The following is a 7,380-nucleotide window of genomic DNA, read 5'->3' on the forward strand; positions in this document are numbered from 1 at the left end:
TCAACGCGTATAAGAAAGACAGAAATGGTAATAAATTAGTGGTTGGTGGGGATTCGAAGTCGTGAGACCTTTGGTTAGTAGTCACCAGCAGTGGGGGCGCGGTGATTGGGCGGTGGCGTGGGATCGCCGGAGAAAAAGCTCGGCGCAGGGGGGCCTAGAGGGATGGCCGGGGCGGCGGCGGACCAGTGGTGGTGAGTGGTTTCGGGGAAGGCGGGAAGGCGAGGCGATGCTCGCGGCGGGGCCCGGCAGTTCGGCCGGTGGTGGCTGGCGGCTCAAGGGGTGGAGGTTGAAGTTAAACTGCAGGCCCTTGATTTCGTATCCAACGGCTGGAAAATTGACTGACCAGCGATGAAAAAGTTAGTCCACTAACGTGTAGCCTCACCCCGCATGTACACATGCACGCATGCAACACTCGCATGAACACACGCACGCATGCAGGCGTGCAACACTAACATATACACATAAAGAACACATGCACGCATGCAGGCGTGCAACACTGACACGTACACATGCACTCACGAACACACGCATAGACACCCACATGGATGCAACACTGAAATGTACACATGCACGCACGCAACACTTGCACGCCTGCATGCACACAACACACGACGCAAGAAACATGCTCAACCTATACATGCATGCACCCTTTGTTAAGGACATGGATTATTATGGGTATTAATCAATCTTATCTGTGTCGGAGTAATGGGCCACGAGTAGGCTAACCCAAGTCCCAGAACCTTTCAAGACATCGGGGCAGGCTGCGCCCCGCGAGTCCAGAAGGCGACTCCAGATAAGCCGAGTCCAAGAGGTGACTCCATATAAAGCCGAGTCCCAGAGGCGACTCCAGAGAAGCCGAGTCCAAGAGGCGACTCCAGATAAGCCGAGTCCAAGAGGCGACTCCAGATAAAGCCGAGTCCCAGAGGCGACTCCAAGGAGGCCGACTATGGAAGTCGGCCTGCAACTCCACCCACCCTGTTATTTAAGGGCAGGTATGGCCACAATGCGCCGTACCAATGGAGATCTCCGTCCGACGTGGCACTGTTGCCATGCTGGCCCTGGCATCAGCTCCTGGGGGTGGGGCCCTGTACCCACGACGGTCTGTCTGTACGGCCTGGAGACAGCGGGGCCTACCAGTCAATGAGAGTACTGAAGACGGCGAGAGCGCCAAGAGACAGACCCGTTGGGAGTCGGCCCCCAAGAGACGCCCGGCTCCTCCCACGGGCCCCACACGCCATTAACCAGACATGACGGGGCAATGGCAACAGTGATCGCCCGTCAGGCGGCGGCACTGTTGCCATGACCCCCTGACCAAGCCAGCGTTATTAGAAGCACGGCTATAGTAATCTGCAGCCGGCAAGACCCGCCTGCGGTGGACAAGGGCTGACGCCCTCGTACCAGGCCTGTCGGCGGGACCCATGAGTCGGCGGAGAAGACGGCGGCCTGAGAGACAGACGGCTGGGACCCGCACCCAGCCGGTTTTAGGCCTATATAAACCCCCAGGGCGCCCATGCAAAGGGTTGGAATCCATTAGCACTAGATAGACCACATAGGAAGGAGAGAGCTAGCCTTGCCTTCTCCTTCTTCCAGAAACAGCTCTAGGAGCAACCTTGTATTCACTTTGCCGTAGTGACCATGCAGAGACCCCGCAGAGCAGCAGTAGGGGTGTTATCTCCTCGGAGAGCCCTGAAGCTGGGTAAGATCCGCCGGCGTGCATGTCTTCGCCTCATCCCGTTTCCAGGCACCGGCGACGTTCTACTCGCCCCCAACATGATAAGCCATCCTTTGGCATATGTCGCACCCAACCCCCGACATTTGGCGCCCACCGTGGGGTAAGGTGCACTGTCGTCCAGAGATCTGTTCTGGATGGGAACCCTTTTCCTCCCTGGCGAGCGCAGCCAGCCAGGCTCGCCAGACGGAGTCTGCATTGATGCGCTGCATGGCGCTAAGGCCGCTTGCGCAGCTAGCTGCCTCGCCGAACTTGTCGGCGAGGTTCGCCTCTCCGACGAGCCTGCATCCGACGCAGGCACGGGTGGCCCCGAGAGCCTCCTCGCGGGCCTCCTCGACCAACTCCACGTCACCGGCGAGCCTGCCATGGACTTGGAGTCAGTAGGCTCCACCGACCTGACGCTGGTCGACTCCGACGCCATGTCACTCGACGCGTTCCCCACCAATGTGGTGGTTTACGACGAGTCACTCCCTCACGAGGAGAGCGGCAGAAGCGCCGTCATGGAGGTGCTCGTCATCAGTCATGACGAGCGTTCCGGTGAAGGGGCTCATGACCCACTCGACGCGGCTCTGCAAGACCTGACTGCGCCTATTCCAGAAGACGCAGACGCCGAGACGCTGGAGACACGCCGCCTTCAGATCATCGAAGGCGCCAAGAAGCTGGCAAGTATGAGGCGCTTTTCAGAAGCCTACCAGCGTGAGATGGATCGCGCTTTGGGCGGGTCGCCGGCTCCGACTAGGCCTAGCCGCCTAGGCGCGGTCCGGCAACGCGGCGCGACCGTCGCCAACCTGTTCGGAGCCAATCGCCCTGTGTACGCCACGCTAGCGGAGAATATCCGCACCGCCCAGGCGGCGACTGACGAGCTGAAGAACTTTGAAGGCGAAGAGCGCCGTATGATGATGGAGCGAGTCCAGCAGCTCCTCGACGCAGTAGCCGCGCAGAATGCAGCCGGCGGCCGCATGGAGGCGCCGCGACGGCCAGACGACGACTTGTCTCCCCGCCCAGATCAAGGCGCGACATCCCGGACGCCGACTGGTGGAGTCCGCGGAAGAAAAGACAAAGAGCCGACTGTCAGTCACAGTCGCAAAACTGCTATGTGATATACACTGCTTGAATCTACTCATTGTTAACATCACTAGATGACCCGTTGCGCCCATGGCGAAAAGGCCGAATGTAAGCCAATTGGTGTAAGAGTGTGCATTAACATATTGTTGTTCAAAAAGAATAGCTCATATACTATATGCAGTAAGTACATAAGATTGGAAATGATACACGAAGTCATGCAGGAAAGGACCCTTGTGATCTTTTTAGATTGGATAAATAATCATGCAGAGGCTTTTGGATATGCACTTGAAGGAGCATATATTTCCTTTATCATGGTTGTTTCAAAAGCATGCGATAGAGCAGTCTAAGTAGGGGATAATCAATAGCTAAATGCACAGCACTGTCTTAGGGGATTACATAAGATCGAAAAGGAGGATAAACATAGATGTCTTTGTAGGCATTTATACTAATATTGTGTTATATAGCAAGGGGCTCCTACAGCTTGCTTATATTGAGTAGACAATCAGGCACAATCCCTTGGAAGTGCATTTGAAGCCGAAAGCATATGCTTGCCCTTCGTTCATGTGGGTCCGACGGAAGAAGTCGCTCCAGCCTTTAGTGATGGTGGCCCTTTTGTCAACTCCCTTGATAAAGCGGGCCGTGATAGTGGTTGTTCCGTCTCCAGTTGTGATTGGAAGTCCACCGTGGTGAGCATCCATGTGTGGGAAAAGGGAACCCGTAGAAAAGTGGACATTAAAGTACTGAAAACAGTAGTAAAGGTTAGTCACTATATCATCCTATACCATGCTATTATATGAAACAAAACAGAATAATTGCGAAGGATTACCATTCTTTTGCCTTGTGTTGCAAATGTTTCTGTCATTTGGCACACATAGTAGTTATTAGGCATGGTGGTGCTGTGGATTATCTTTCGCAGTGCACGAACATTATGGTTGTAGAGCCTAACTGTGTTGCCCCACACAACGTGGCGACTAAACACATCTAAGTAGTTCTTGCAAGGCTCACCTATGTTAAATTGCACAAAATTATACTTTTCAGTAGCTATTGCGAGAGCTGATGGAATGGGAAGAGTAATGTAGTTCTTACCACGGAGAATGTACTTTCCAGGCTTTAGATGGATTTTCTTGCCTTTGAACTTTTGGATTGAGCTTGCTTTGCATGGGCGATGAATATACTCGTATCGCTTATTGTGCTTCCGACATAGTGGCTCGTCTGTGTTGAATAGGTAAGGAGATCATTGTAAAAGGTTGCAACAGCAGATAGAGGATAACATAAACAAACAGGGTGGCTAATTAGCTTGTGTGTATTAGTGAAAGGCATAAAATGGTATCCATAGTATATGGCATGCTGGAAGTAGTAAGCAGTGCTTGCACATGTAACAACAAATAAATTACAACATTAATGAATAGCAAACAAAAGATCTATTGGACCCTGAAAGAAGTTTCTTTTATTACATACTTGATCAACTTGCATGTGTAAGTGATACAAAAAACTTTTCAAACAGCATTCATCAGCGAAGAAGAAGAAACATTCTTCGCAATTTATAAACAATTATAAATACGTTCTTCAGAATTACCATGGGTAATTTGGCCACTGCTGGTATCATTGGCTGTGTCTACCTCCTCATGTTTAACAGTAGCCATCTGGAAAGAAGTAATAGAATAATTAAGCTGATATATTAGACCGTGGTATTAGTTGTGATGATTAGCAGTGATGCACACAGACTTAACATTTTTATTTTCTTTGGTGCCTTTGTACTCCCATAATTGAATATGAATAGACTGAAAGTTTCTCACGCAAAGAAAGCATATCTTTATTATCGTCTTTATTGTTACCTTTATAAATCATTAATCTCCCTAGGGGTAGGATCTCCCCTATTCAATTGAGGGGTATGATTTTGACTGGGTCATCACGCTTGTTTCTGCAACATCACACTTGTTTCTGTGAATAAAAACCCTTAGAGAATATAGACCCTCAAAAAGGAAAAAAGAAACTCCTTGGGAATGGATGGTTGGGAGCGCTCCGACATGTGTTTTCGTTCGGTTGCTTGCTGTTCGAGGAGAGTAAACTCTAGGCGGCTAGGGCAAACTCTCCCCTCGAAACTTCACCGGCGAACCTGTGGATTCACCTTCCCTTTTCTGCCGCTCCGTCGATCGATGCAAATTGGAATATTTTAGAGACCGGTCTTAAAATCCCTGAAGCATAAGGAAATAGATATTTAGGTATGATGTTCATAGATAGTGTTATATATTACATTGGTGGTATACCGGTTCATGGTAAGCAAAGCTACATAGACAGAGATGTGGCAATAAATAGCTTTGGTCACCCAGCTTATGGTAACTGACATATGCGGTCATTTAGATCAGGTGGTCGTTGCTTCTTGCGCCATTGGCATACAAAATGACCTCATCATCTAAGCAACTCTTTATGGTGGCCATGTTTGGTGGTTGTCATTGGGCAAAGCAGAAATGTCTTCCATATCATCGTCAAATCCCCAATAATACTTGATTGTTTTCTGTAGAATGTCCTTTGATTGTAAAGTTATGTCATTAAGGCAATCCACATCATACATTATCAGTGAGAGAATATGGTTGAGATTGTTGTCTTCAAGCATTGATGATGTTGTGGAGTTGGTATTATGATGCAATAAAGTTCCTTTACTTTCGTGTGATTTCTCCTTAGACCATTGCACCTGTTATTCCTCAGATAGTCTATTATTCCTTCTTTTTCTTTCAACTCGTGTTCCAGAACTTCTTTTTGAACCAATTGTAGCTTATCATAGTTGAACTCTTGTATCACTTTGTTGTAAGAGGTTTCCATGTATTTAAGAGGTTTTTTTGTCAGGCGATCTTTACCCTCTTCCAATTTTTCGTAGACATAAATGAATTATTGATTTCTTTGCAAGTCCATTGTATACCTAGTACCTCAGATGGATAAAACTGAACAGTTGTCTCGAGACTAATGGTCCTTGCCTTGTGTGTTGAGTAAACTACGTTTGGAAGGCCAAGCTATAGTATCATAGCGTCCAGAAGCACTTTTGATGGAATCTAATTTTTTTCCCATCACAAGTTCACAACGGACTAATGATAGAGAGGGAGATATTATGAGCAAGTGTTTGAAGCTTTACAACGCATGATTTTATATGTGCCTATATATCTATTATTTTTTGTGACAAGAACATTGTTGATAAACAGTTGTACACGTCCAATCTCGAACTATTATGGTTTACCGTTGAGTCCCATGTAAAAAACATGTGCGCGTTGAAAATATTTGCATTTTTCAGTAAGTTTGTGTCCGAGCAACCATCTCAAACCTGAAGCGTTATGAGAATATTTGACTTTGTTAGTAGAAAAGTAGGTTTTATCAACCACTTAGGGTACTAATTCAAACCCTTCAAGATGAAAAATGATGTATAATTCAAACTTGCTGCACTAAATGGCGCAGAGTCCCATATAAAACTATTAATGCTTTGAAATTATTTGCATTTGCTAGTAAATTTAGATTTTAGAAAACACTTGGTGTATCTATTGAAACCCTTATAGATGAGAAGTTAAGATGATTTCTCTTTAAAAATGTATAGTTGAGTGTGCACAATTTGGATCGATCACATTTGGAAACATGGGATTGAAACAACGGTTTACATAACTAATACCTTGCATTTAGGATAACATACAATAAGATAGAATCAAGGATATCGTTGTTCGATAGGGATCCTATAACCTTCATTACATGGAAACATAGAGCCTGTTATTGAGCAAGTTGATGATTTTAGTTAATAAATGAATGCAAATCACAAAAGTTATTAAACTTTAGCGACTGCATAACCTTATCGATGATGGGATAAGGATATGACGATAATGAAAGTACTCCTAGAGCAAGTATTGTAATAACCCATTTTATCATGTCAAACAAATGCAAATGCCTCTCATGGTATCACTTAATCACATAGTTGCCTGGTCATAATTGAATGAGCGGAGTGAATAGCAAAAAACCTACCACATTACGGGTCATCATTCCAAAAAACTACCGCTTTTTTAATCTTTTCAAAAAGCTACCACAAAATTGTTCTGCTGTTACAAAAAACGACCATGTCGCACTGATGACTACTTTGGTTAACTTTAAACATTATTATGATAGCTCGGGTCTACTCGTCAGGTTGACCGTTTGATTTGACCGTTAGTTTGACCATTGACAGGTTATGACAGGTGGGGCCTAAGTATTTTTTTAGCAAACAGGTCCCTGAAACAAAATAGAAAAGCAATCGTGTCCCTGATTTTTTTAAAAAAAGCAATCCCGCCCTCCCGGGTAGCTCGTCACCGGAGCCGGCCAGCACCACGCCGGTGAGCTCGTCAGGGCCGTCCAGCTCTGGCCGTGGCCGGCGGGCAGCAGCAGCCGCGGTGGGCTGGAACCGCCTGAGCTCCCTGGCTGCTCCCCGCCCGTGCTTGAGCTCGCAGCCAGCGGCGGGGCAGCTGCTCGTGGCCAGCGGCGGGGCGGACCTAAGCAGGCGGAGGCGCGTCCATGGCGTGGTGGTGGTCAGCCCTGGCGGCAGAGGCCGTGGCTGCGCCGGCCGTGGTGGTGGCCAGCCC

Source organism: Triticum aestivum, chromosome 7B, assembly GCF_018294505.1.
Source record: "Triticum aestivum cultivar Chinese Spring chromosome 7B, IWGSC CS RefSeq v2.1, whole genome shotgun sequence".
In the NCBI taxonomy this organism is placed as follows: Eukaryota; Viridiplantae; Streptophyta; class Magnoliopsida; order Poales; family Poaceae; genus Triticum; species Triticum aestivum.